General features: G+C 40.8%; 1 long non-coding RNA gene across 1 annotated transcript; it reads right to left on the bottom strand.

Annotated features, from left to right (window-relative positions):
• Positions 1-347: 347 nt before the first annotated feature.
• On the bottom strand, positions 348-12,828 carry LOC141502650 (uncharacterized). The gene is made up of 4 exons (XR_012472609.1): positions 12,526-12,828; positions 9,295-9,413; positions 4,083-4,163; positions 348-2,178 (listed from the first exon to the last, which is right to left on the bottom strand). It is a non-coding gene; the product is annotated as an uncharacterized LOC141502650 (long non-coding RNA).
• Between the last annotated feature and the right edge of the window lie 448 nt (positions 12,829-13,276).

Here is a 13,276-nt window from a genome sequence, read left to right as displayed (position 1 = left end):
TGGGGAGGGAGAGCTGATGATTTTGACCTTAGATGCTTTGTCATCTTTTACTTTTAATTATGGTCATTTTTAGTTCTCTGTGAGGTGGTTAAAGAGGCCTCACAAAGCCCTCCCATGGGCCTTCAGGAAAGATTGTGTCTCTACTGGATGGGCTTTGGAATATACAAGGAATATCCCCCAAAGGGAAAGAGAAGAAATGTGCCACCGGTCTCAGTAATGAGGGTCCTGGCCTCCCTGACATTACTCAGCTTCCTTGGGATGGCTCATCATCTCAGGGAAGAGGAGGAGAATGGCCCCAACAGCCTCCCCCCCACCCCCCACCCCCCCACCCCAGTTCTACCCTTCATTCCCATCTTCTGCTGACTTCCTTATCCCCCTCCCTCAATGTTTGCATCTGTAATCATTCCATAGCTGGGCTCCTCCTGGCCTGCTGAGAATGGACACCCATTAAATCCACACACTTAACTAAATGCACCATCTGTAATGAAGCAAAGCACAGAATGACCACTTATGATACCAAATAGAACAATAATAACTGCTCAAAATGACCCAGACTCCTTGTCCTCACTCTTCCACACATCACAAATAACCATTCAGGGCTAACACTGACATAAACAATTAGCAAGAGATGTCCCAGGATAAAGAGACCAGGCTTGAAGGTAAGGCTTTGCATTTATGGGCTCTACGGTGATGAGAGAGAAAAGTGGCTTTCTGAGATCAGCTTGTCCAACTCCTTTGAAACACGGGGTAGTGGAGATTCACCCAGAGGGGAAATGAGGTGCCCAGGGTCACACAATTTAGTGTGACTAGGAGAGTAAGTCCCTCTGGATCTCTGCTCTCCATAGAAGTCAGCTTACACATTTTGCTGAGCTGTTCTCCTTCATTACTAGAACATTCTCATTACTTCTAGAACATTCTGTAGCATCTTCCTCCTTTGTTCTCCTTGATTTTCCTAAAACCCCTAAGTGTTTTTCCAGGGCAGAAGTCCTGAAGGATCAGTAACTAGATCTTCTGTCTGTGAACTTGCAAAAATAAATAAATAAATAAAATCTGGAGACCCAACCCTGCTGGAATGGTTCCAGACTATTTTTACTGAATATGAATTATCTCCGGCCTAGCACAGCAAACCTATGCTGAACTGTGGGAGGTGATAAGGGAAATACAAATCAATCAATCAATCAGCAATTAGTGATTTCCTGTGTTATTCAATGAGACAAAAACCAAAGCCATTCCTACCTTCAAGGAGCTTCTCTCCTACAAGAAAACATATGTATGCATCTAAGTTATTGTTTATATTTGTATTTGTATATATTTATTTTTGTCTTGTACATATATAAAATTTATTGTGTGTCTTGGGGATGAAGGGAGAGGAAGACAGAAGAGATGAACAAAGGAGAGAAATTTGTTTAGGGGAAAGGGAGGAATACAGTCTGGCTGAGTCTAGAAGGAGATAAGCCTGAGAAGATATAGGTGTATATTTGTAGTGCTTATGGTAAAAATTTATATTTATATATTTGTATTTGTCATGTATATATACTATTTATTACATAATTTTGTATTTCTCCTGTTACATACATTTATTACATACGTTTATATTGGTTTGTATCTGTATATATCTGTATTTATTGCAAAAATTTGTATTTATATATATTTGCCTTTTTTATATATTGTTATTTGTCATTTGGAAATGGAAAGAGGAGCAGTTTGGGGTATCAGGATAAGTCTCAGATTGTAAAAAGTTCTCTCCAACTGAATCTTGAAGGAAGCTAGGGCTTCTAAGAGGTAAATGTGAGGAAGGAGGGCACTCCAGGGATGGGGAACAGCTAATAGAAAGGCACAGACTCTGGAGATGGAGTACTATGTGCAAGGAATAGCAAAAAGGCTAGTGTAGCTGATTGGACAGAATGGATAAAGGGGATGAAAGGAGAATTGGAAAGGTAGGAAGGGGGCCAGATTGTGAGGGCTTTTAAATGCCATACAGAAGAGTTTGATCCTGGAAGTCATTGGGTAGCTCCTGGAGTTTATTTAGGGGGTAGGAGGTGACAGGGTCAGACCAACCCTTTAGGAAAATCACTTTGATGCTGAGCAGATGATGAATTGGAAGATAATGCTAGGATGTTTCATTAGGCCAGAACAGATAAGATCCATCACAATCAAGAATGTTTCACTAAGCCAGGACTGTATAGAGAAAACAGTAAGGAGGTAAATAACCTTTAGTTCCTGTTTTAGAGAAACTTAAGTCTTTATTCATTCATTCATACATATGAGAAATGCCCACAAGAAGCCTAAAGTACTATGAAATCTGATGGAGAAGTCGCCCTCCAGTTGGGAAAACAGGAGCCAGTCTGAACAATTCTGTTTCTACTGACTTACTTCCTAGGAATTCTGATGGTGAAATCTAAAAAAGCAACATTCCTGGTGTTGGTTCAGTGTCCTATTCTGAAAGACAGGGGATTCATTATTCTAAAAAGCCCTACGAGTCAACTCTCTTACATCCTCCTCCAAGGAGCTTGTGCCTAAGCCCACCACAAGTGAATCTGTCTCTTCACATTTCTGGATTTAGGGGAGATTGAATCTCCTATTTGTTTTCTCTACTACCAGGTCAGTCAGTTCCAAAATCAACCTATTGTAGGTATATGGAATAAAGTGGGCTTCTTACACTTTTTTTTTTTTGTTCCAAGAATGTAATTTATCCTATTATTTTTTTCCCCAGCCTTACATGAGCTACACTCAAGAATTAGTAAGTGTGTGTGTGTGTGCACACACGCGTGTGTGTGTGTCAAAGAAGTAAAGGAATCACAGGATTGAGAGCTTGAAGGGACTTTTGAAATCATCTCATCCAACCCTCTCATCTTACCAATGAAGCCCAGAGATGTTAAGTAATTTGCCCAAGGTCACATAGCTAGGATATGAATCTGGATTCTCTGAGATCAAACTGAGAGCAGCTTCCACTTTACTCTCTAGGCTGCCTCTAGTGATTTTGAGAAAAGTCCAAGTTCTGTCTATTAGGGCAGATGGCATAATGATAACCTTCAGTGGAGGAAACAAGGATGGGAAAACCTGTGATTTTCTGTGCATCATTTTGGGATCTTTGCAGCTATATAATAATAACCACTCATATTTATGTAATGCTTCAAGTTTTATAGTGTTCTCAGCAGGGCTCACACTTTCCTCATTTGAGGATGTATTTCTGGTAACTAAAAATTCTATTACCTGGATTCCTGGCATCTTAATTCTCCCTCAGTGTTTATTGCTTCCCAAGCTGGTGAAGCAATCCTGTTGACTCCTTCATCAGTCTGTTTGGGAATCCACATTTACAAGGAAGAATTTTCTTTTCTTTTTCTTTCTTTAATTTAATTTTACCATATTCTCCAGTTGGTACTTCAAAGGGCCATACTGTGGGAATGAAATTGTTAAGTGGACCACAGATGCATGTGTATGCAATTTGCATGCAATGTACATATGAGTAGCTACATATGTTGTAAAAATAGTTCTGGGTTTGGAGTTAGGAGACCTGGATTTGAATCTTGTATCTGTCATGTATGTCCTAGTTGTGTGATGATGGGCAAATAACTTACCCACTCTGAGACTCAATTCCATTATCTTTTTAAAGGAAGGCAATGAATTTAGCTTGCTCAGTTGTTGGGAGATGTCCCATTGTAAAAATTGGGTTATTATTATTATATATCTGTGATATATAATATCACAAGTAGTCTCAGATTTGCCCATCAATCTTTCCTTCACTGGAGGTATCATTTCTTGATTTTCTTTTCTTTCTCACTTTCTCTTCACTATCACTGACCTATAAAGAGTGAGGAGACACATGCACAATCAAAAGAATATATATATATATATATATATATATATATATATATATATATATATAAATATATGGAGAGAGGGAGGAGAGAGAGACAGAGAGAGAGAGAGAGAGAGAGAGAGAGAGAGAGAGAGAGTGTGTGTGTGTGTGTGTGTGTGTGTGTGTGTGTGTGTGTGCATGAGGGGCATGAGCGGGTAAGCTCACCAGAAAGCCTAACCAGGTTGCTAGTAGCACTGGAACCACAGTTGGAAGCGCTGCTGACCTGTTATGCTTGAAGGTGCTTCCCTGTATTTCCAAGGCTTCTTCTGAACAGGAATCAAACTTGAACATCTTGGCTTGGCTCCTGGGCATGTTTCAAGGATAAAAATATCACACGCTTTAAGTCTTGCCAACAACTGATTTTTATAAAAACCAAACTCCCAAATCCCCATACACAGCATGAAGAAACCAAAACAAACAGAGGAAGCTGGTGCTTCAGAGGAGCATCTCAGCTCAGTTTAGCTGCTGAGAATCCTTGGGGGGTCACTTTAGGAAAGAGGAAGATGGTAGATGCCCACTTCCTCAAAGAACCTCATGAAGAGGGTTCTCAATATAAATCAGGGTCATTGATGACATTTCTGTATTGATATTATAGATTGATAGCAGCCCCTTCATACTGATATTGTGAATCAGGCTCAATAAGTGGACCCCTTTTCATGACACTCTAAATTAGGGTAGGCCAGCCCCTTTGTGGTGACACTGTTATTTCAAATGGATGGGAGCTAGAGACAGCTAGGTGAATAGAGCTCTGGACCTTCAATTAGGAAGCCATAAATTCAAATCCAGTCCCAGAGACTTACTAGATATGTGACCTTGGACAGGTCTCTTAATCTCTGTTTACCTCAGCTTCTTCAACTGTAAAATGGGGTATAATAATAGTATCCATCTCCCAGGTTTGTTGTGAGGATCAAATATTTATAGGGGCGGCTAGGTGATGTAGTGGATAAAGCACAGGCCTTGGAGTCAGGAGTACTTGGGTTCAAATCCGGTCTCAGACAATAATTACCTAGCTGTGTGGCCTTGGGCAAGCCACTTAACCCCATTTGCCTTGCAAAAACCTAAAAAAAATAATGAATATATAATAATAAATAATAAATATAAATATAAATAGGAGACAACATATAAATTCTCTATAAAAATAATAGTATTGATATTATAGGGTCCAGGGTGTCACTTTTATATTTGCATTGTAGGCTAGGAGCAGGGGTGATCACTTTTGTGGTGACACTGGGGAAATGGTGATGCAATTTTGGTTTGGTGGATTAGGGTTGGTGGTGTTGATTCCTTTGTATTGATATTGTAAGGTAGGATTACTGGGCTTATTTTAGTATTAACATTGTAGGTTCAACAATGAATATATATGACTAATAGCCATTCCCCCAATAGATAAATGATCAAAGGATACGAACAAACAGTTCTCAAAAGAACTGCAAAGTATTCAAATTCAAATAAAAAACAGCCCTGAGATTTTCACAAAAAATGGCAATAGTTAATGTAAGAGGGGTTGTGGAAGGAGAGGTACACTAATACATTGTTGGTGGATCTGTGAAATGGTACAACCATTTAAGAAAGTATTTATAGCTATTATGCAAATGATTATGTTTGTCTATCATTCTCAAAGAAGACCATGACATCAGGAAGGTGATGCCCGACTCTGGTAGGGGAGAGGGGCTAGGTAGTGTGGGGTGATGTCAATACTTATATCTGTTTCAGTGATCTGTAGTCCTGACAATAGCAACAAAGTGACAAACTTGATTCATAGCCTGGATTTGAGTGAGAGGTGCTATGCTAAGTCATCAACCTCAGTTTCTCCTCCAGAGCCATCTGGGTCCAGTGGCTAGATATGAATCAGGATGACTGGAGATGGCCCTGGACACAAGGCAATCAGGGTTAAGTGATTGCCCAAGGTCACACAGCTAGTAAGTGTCAAGTGTCTGAGGCTAGATTTTGACCTCAGGTCCTCCAGACTCCAGGGTCACTGCACCATCTAGCTGCCCATTAAGATTCCACTATTGGGTTTATATGCAAGGAAACCATTGATAAGAAGAAAAGTTCCCATTTATTTTAGGGTGTTGTTTTGTTTTGTTTTTGAAAGATAAATGGGGTTAAGTGGCTTGCCTAAGGCCACACAGCTAGGTAATTATTAAGTGTCTGAGGCCAGATTTGAACTCAGGGACTCCTGACTCCAGGGCCGGTGCTCTATCCACTGTACCACCTAACCATCCCTAGTTCCCATTTATTTTTAAAATATTTATAGCTACACATTTTGTGATCACTAAACCATAAGAAACAAAGTAGATGCCCATCAACTAGAGTATGGCTAAACAAATTGTGGTGCATAAATATAATATTACTACACTGGAAGAAATGATGTATGTGATAAATACAGAGAAACATGGAAAGAGCTACATGATACAGAGTAAAATAAACAGAACTAAGAAAACAACATGTACGTAAACTACAACAATGCAAATGGACAGAATGATACAAAAATCAAAAGTAAATGCTAACAAAATTATAAAGATCTCATTATATTATAAAAGTCAACAAATCAAAATTTTACAGATCTCATTACATTATAAACCTCAATCAGGACTAAATTGAAGAGATATTATAAGACACCTCTAACCTACCCCTTAGTGGAGATGAAAGATGCCCGTTTTTGTGCTGATTTTTTTTCCTGGTTAAAAAATACTATCTATCATATGCGAGGGTTATCTGAGAAGGGGAGGGACACTGGAATAACTACAGTGACATAAATGGAAAATATCAATAAAAATACTTTTAAAAATTCTAAGTCAGGGTCCACAGTGTCACCTTTGAAATGTCTTTTTGTAGGTCAGGATGGATGATAACCTCTCTGTGTTGATGCTATATATGTTCCCCTTATGGTTACACCCAGGTAGTAGCATCTTTTTTTTTTTTTTGCAAGGCAGATGGGGTTAAGAGGCTTGCCCAAGGCCACACAGCTAGGTAATTATTAAGTGTCTGAGCTCAGATTTGAACCCAGGTACTCCTGACTCCAAGGCCAGTGCTTTATCCACTATGCCACCTAGCTGCCCATGTGGTAGCATCTTTATGATGAAAGCAAGCAATTCCTACCAGCATTTAAGGGAGAAGGGAAAGCTTCAGGACCTGTAAGATTGGTGAAAGGTGTCAGGTATCAGTTCTCACCTAAGATGCACAGTGGAAAGCTCTTTCAATTCTATGTTTATCAGATAAAGTCAATTGGGATGGTTTGGGCACTACTGGAATTGTTACTGCTTTTTCTATAAAATGGGGGTGCTGGAAGGTCCTTTGTAGCACAAATATTTCTCTAAACCCAGCATCCATTTCAAAAGTAGATTTAAAGGGCTTTAAGAATACAATAATATAAATAGTGAAAGAAGGTAACAACATGTTCTTTTGGGAAGAACTAAAGAACTAGGACTATTGAGACAAGAAGATCTGAAGGCAACTTAATAACAGTCTTTCAGATTATGAAGGGTTAATAATACATAGTAGTATAAACAGCTGCAGAAAACACAAGATAAAAGAAAGAAGGCTGAAATACTAACAAAAGAGATCCACAAAGTCATAGTCTAGGAGTGGGAAAAGCTCTTACAGACCATCTGGTCTGCTTTAACCAAGACATCACTTCAATACCTGATCAATCAGTTTTTGTTTGAACAGTTTCCAGTGCTGAGAAGCTTATGAGGCAGCCCATCCAATTTATTAAATGTTCTTTTTTAAATTAAGAATTTAATCTGAATAAGCACAGCCATCCCACTATGCAAATTATAAGTCCTGTATATAAAATAATTAATTTCTGTTATATAGTATTTTTAAAAGTATCTATTAAGTTTGATAATTTAGTAACAACATTGCTGTTTATGTCACTTTCTGAGCATTTTTGTTTTCTTCTGTATAGTTGATTAATATTTTATGGATGCTCTTTTCTCTCATATTTTGCATTTATTTCTACTCCCATTAATTCTCCCCTGTCCCATAGAAGTCCTCCTTTGAAGTCAAACAAAACAAATTAATATATGAGTAATGGTCAAAAATATATGTCTCATTCTGCATCTCTAGTCCACCCCTGTGTCTTCTCTGACTGAGGCATACTTTATCATTATTCTTAAGTAATAATTAGCCTTTCAAAGTTGTTTCCCTTTACATTACTGTGATCATTGTGTGTGTGTTTGTGTGTGTGTGTGTGTATATATATATATATATATATATAAATATATATATATTGTTCTGATTCTACTCATTTCACTCTGCATCAGTTCACACAAGTCTTCTCAAGTTTCTCTGAATTTTTCATATTCATCATTTATTCAGGCACAATAATATTCCAACACATTAATATATCAGTTTGTTCAGCCATTTCCCAAATGACAGGCACATATTTGTTTCTACTTCTTTGCTACCACAAAAAGTACTTCTATAAATATTTTTGTTCATATGCAGCCCATTCAATTTGCACACAGCTCTAACCATTAGAAAGTTCCTTCTTACACTGAAATGAAATCTGCCTCCCTTTAACTTCCATCCATTTCATCTTAGTTCTCTCCTCTGATACCACATACATACCTCACAAGCTATGGAGGCTAAGACTAATCCTTTTTCTACGTGGACAGTCTTTGAAGTATTTTTTAGATTCAAGCTGTCCAAAAACTGAATTTATTAATCTTTCCCTCAAAACTCTTCCCTCTTCCCTTTCACAGTTGAAAGTACCACCATTCTCTTAGTCATCCAGACTCCAAATTTTCTCATCCACTTAGAATTTACCTCACATATAATTTGTTGCCAAGTTCTGTTGACTCTACCTATGAAACATCTCTTGTATACACATCCCTTCTCTCCTTGGACATAACTATCACTCTGATGCAGGCCCTCATCATCCCATGCCTAGAATACTGAAAACAGACTTCTGGGGTGGCTAGGTGGTGCAGTGGATAGAGCACTGGCCTTGGAGTCAGTAGTACCTGAGTTCAAATCCGGCCTCGGACAATAATTACCTAGCTGTGTGGCCTTGGGCAAGCCACTTAACCCCATTGCCTTGAAAAATCTAAAAAAACAAAAAACAAAAAAACACTTCTGTTTGGGCTTGTCAAATGGATCAGAACTAGCCTCTAACTTGTGAATGACCAGAATTGGACAAAGCAGACTAGAGACAGGAGAGTAAGGACTCAAATACAAGCTTAATTTCAGAGAGGGAGACTGCTTGTAATAAGGGACTGGAGCCAGAGCCCCCAACCTTGGTGTGTGTGGGGGTCCAGGTAGTGTGGGGTGATCTCAATACTTATACCTATGGTTTCAGTGATCTGTAGTCCTGACAATAGCAACAAAGTGACAAGTTTTGCTTTATAGTCTGGAGTCAAGGCCAGAGGCAATTCTGAGATTTTGCTGTGGCTGAGATCATCCAGAGGGTGGAAGCAAGGGGGCCTTACCTCTGGGAAACATCTTGATGGTCTTCCTGCTTCAAGTGTTTCTCACCGGTCCATCCTCCACTCAGAAGCCAAAGAAATTTTCTTTAAGTGCTGGGCTGACCATGTCATCTCTCTGCCCCCTACTCAATAAAATTTAGTCCCATTACTTCCAGGGTTAATTATCAAATCCTTTCCTTGGCTCTTCATAACCTGGCCCTTTCCCATCTCTACATTCTTTCTACATGTTTATTCCTCTCCATGTACTTTGTGATCCAGTGATTCTGGCCTCCTTGCAATTATTCACAAGACATTCCAGCTCTCCTTAATCTGTTTTTTTAATGATTTGGTCCAGTGTTCACATTCACTCTAGAACATGTGCTCTCTTTTACCACCCCCCAACTTTTGACTTCCCTGACTTCTTTCAAGTTTCACCTCAAATCTCATTTCTTTTTTTTTAAGATTTTATTTTGAGTTTTACAATTTTTCCCCCTAATCTTACCTCCCTCCCCCACCCCCCACAGAAGGTGATTTGCCAGTCTTTACATTGTTTCCACGGTATACATTGATCCAAATTGAATGTGATGAGAGAGAAATCATATCCTTAAGGAAGAAACATAAAGTATAAGAGATAGCAAGATCAGACAATAAGATATCAGGGTTTTTTTCTAAATTAAAGGTAATAGTCCTTGGTCTTTGTTCAAACTCCATGGTTCTTTATCTGGAAACAGATGGTATTCTCCATTGCAGACAGCCCCAAATTGTCCCTGATTGTTGCACTGATGAAATGAGCAAGTCCATCAAGGTTGATCATCACTCCCATGTTGCTGTTAGAGTGTACAGTGTTTTTCTGGTTCTGCTCATCTCACTCAGCATCAGTTCATGCAAATCCCTCCAGGCTTCCCTGAATTCCCATCCCTCCTGGTTTCTAATAGAACAATAGTGTTCCATGACATACATATACCACAGTTTGCTAAACCATTCCCCAATTGAAGGACATTTACTTGATCAAATCTCATTTCTTCAACAGGCCTTGACTAATTCCCCTCAATGCTAATGTGTTCACATAGAATTATTTCCAATTTACCCTGTATATCTTTCAAGTGCAAAGTTACTTGTCTAGTGCCTCCTCCATTAGAACATAAGTAGAAGGCAGGGATGTTTTCACCTTTCTTTGTATCCCTATTGCTTAGAACAGTGGCTAACACTTAAGAACATAATGTTTTGTCCTTCATTTTCAAAGACCACAATATCTGGGAGGTAGAGCACTGGCCTTGGATTCAGGAGTATGGGAGTTTGAATGTGGCCACAGAACTTGCCACTTACTAGCTATGTGACCTTGGGCAAATCACTTAACTCTGATTGTCTCACATCCAGGGTCATCTCCAGTCCTCCTAATTCATGTCTGGCCACTGGACTCAGATGGCTCTGGAGGAAAGAGTGAGGCTGGTGACTTAGCACAACACTCTCCTCACTAAAATCCAATTCATGTGCTTGTCAAGGCATGATGTCATGGTCTTTTTGAAAATGAAGGACAAAAAACATCAATACCATGACAAGCAAGTGAACTGGATTTGAACCACCTAGGTGCTTGTTGGCTGATAGATTGGAATAAATTATCACTTCTAAACCCCTCACTTTATATACGAAGAAACTGAGGCCCCTCACTTTATATACAAAGAAACTGAGGCCCAGAGAATTTAAGAACCTTGAAGTCAAATCTGATAAACCTGTTCCAGGGGTGTCCTGGAACCTGTTCAATTGTTATATTTTCAGTGTGATCATTTAATTATTATACCTTGGACCTCAGATCAGCAAATAGGAGGGCTTGATATGTTGTTTTAGTAATTATCTGGACTTGAAATGAAAGAGAAAATAATAATAATGCAGAATAAACTTTTAAAAAGTGTGCCCAGTATGATGTATGTGTGTGTGTGTGTGTGTGTGTGTGTGTGTGTGTGTGTGTTTTTCCAGAGAGTTCCTAAGTCTTTTTTCTTCAGGATATACAACCCTAGTCCCTTCAACCTCGGTGACTTGTTTTCTAGATCACTCACTATTCTGGCCACTTACATGAGGACTAAGAATAATTTCTCAGTTTTGACTACAATAGTAGCAGGCTGTCACAAGCTTCACTTTTCACTCGAGTAAATAAGTCTTTATGGAGCATCTGCTCTTGTCCTGAGCTTATGCCGAAGTGAAGCAGACCCTTGTGTTGGCTCCATTAAGGATCCCTTTCCTTCATTCAACAGACCTGTGCTAGGTCCTGTGCTGGGGGCTGGCCGTGGAGAGACAAAAGAAAAAAGAACAATAGCTGTCCTCAAGGATGTTGCAATCTATCCCTCCTCACCTCATACATTCTGAATCTCTATTGTCACATTATGTCACAATGTCTCATTTTTTTAAACAACTCAAGCTTCATCTTCAGAAAGTTTTCCAGGCCTGAAACAAACCAATCCCCGGCTTCAAAATTAATTTCCTCTACAGTCTCCCCCGGAAGTCTTTTCTGGGAAAGATCACATAGGTCTTCATTGCATTATTGATAGCTAGCCTGGGATACTGGTCTCTTCAGGTAATATAAACACCTGTCTTTACCACTAACATTAATAAACTATTCATCTATTATTTCAAATTTTTAAAGATGTTTTCCTCATAATATTGGTTGGAATGGTACTGTCACCCCCATTTTACGGATGAGGCTGGGGGTGGTGAGTGACATGCTCCTGTCTAGAACACAATTAAATGTAGGGCAAGGGATCTGACTTGGAGGTGGTCTCCCCTAGGCCAGAGCTGTTTCCAAAACCTTGGTGATCTGTCTTACTAGTGCTTTAGGTACTTTTCGACATGGATGAAGCAGAAAGGGACGTCGTTTGAATGGCCTTTGAAAGTACGGGGGAGAGGGAAGAGAAGAGGGATTATGCTGGAACCCTTGCCCCTTTCCCCATCACACTTTTACTCCAGACCCCAACATCCCCTGTCCTGTGGCTGCTCCTGCAGCAGTTCACTATCAGTTGGAGCTTCCACTAGCATCTGATGGGCTGGAGCTCTGGCTCTATGTTCGGGCAGAAAGAAGACCTTTCAGGAGCCCCCGCAGGCTGTGTTCCCGCTGAGGGGAAGAGAGGACTTGTTTTGACTGGTAAACTTATCCAGGGGACGGGCGGAGGAGAGGAGAGCTCGGCGGCGGCAGGAGGAAAAGCAAAAACAAAAAATAAAAGCCCAGACCAACACAACGGCGCCAATCACATTTCCCACACTCACCTCCTAAGGTAGAAAAGAGGCTCTCAATCGAGGAAGAGAAGTGGAAAGAGAAATCTCTCTCTCTCTCTCTCTCTCTCTCTCTCTCTCTCGAAGAGGAGATGGAGGAGGGGAGAGAAAAGAAACGGGGAGAAAGAGAAAAAGACACTTCAAAATCACATCTGCGGGCAACTGGGCAGGCTGGGGGAGGGGGAAACAAGGACTGCAGCTTCCCACCCAGGGAGCGGCCCCTCGGAAGGGCTGGACGCCTTTGCCTCTGCTGATTAAAAGGCTCGGGTCTCTTTAAGATCTGGACTCAGCCAAGTAACCTGTAGCTGGGCTGGAGTTTCCAGCGGGAGGAGGACTGTGTTTACACAAAAGCCTGGCCCGGCCGGGAGGGAGGGCGGGCGCCCGGCTGGGGGTGGGCAGCCCGGAGCTGGCCGGAGGCCGGGCCGGCCCGACTACGCTCGGGCCGCTGCTGCCGGCTTGCTCGCCTCTTAAGGGCGAAACCCGCTCGCGAGCCTCGGATCTGGGCTCAGAAGTAGCTTTTTTGGAACTCCCAAAATAGACGTATCCATTAGCCGTGCCCGGCCACAGGAGGGGGCGGGGGGAATGGCAAAGAAAAGGAGACTCTAGGTTTTTATTTTTTTAAAAAATGTTAGTGTTAGACTCCGCGGGGAGCGACTCGGTCTTTGGGGTCCCTGGGCGAGGCGGCCTCCGGCCGGCTGCGGGAATCGAGAAGCGGGAGAGCCGGGCTCCGGGCTCCTCTCCCGGC

The sequence above is a fragment of the Macrotis lagotis genome, chromosome X (genome assembly GCF_037893015.1).
Source record: "Macrotis lagotis isolate mMagLag1 chromosome X, bilby.v1.9.chrom.fasta, whole genome shotgun sequence".
NCBI classification, from domain to species: Eukaryota; Metazoa; Chordata; class Mammalia; order Peramelemorphia; family Peramelidae; genus Macrotis; species Macrotis lagotis.
This window is presented reverse-complemented; position numbering and strand designations above follow the sequence as displayed.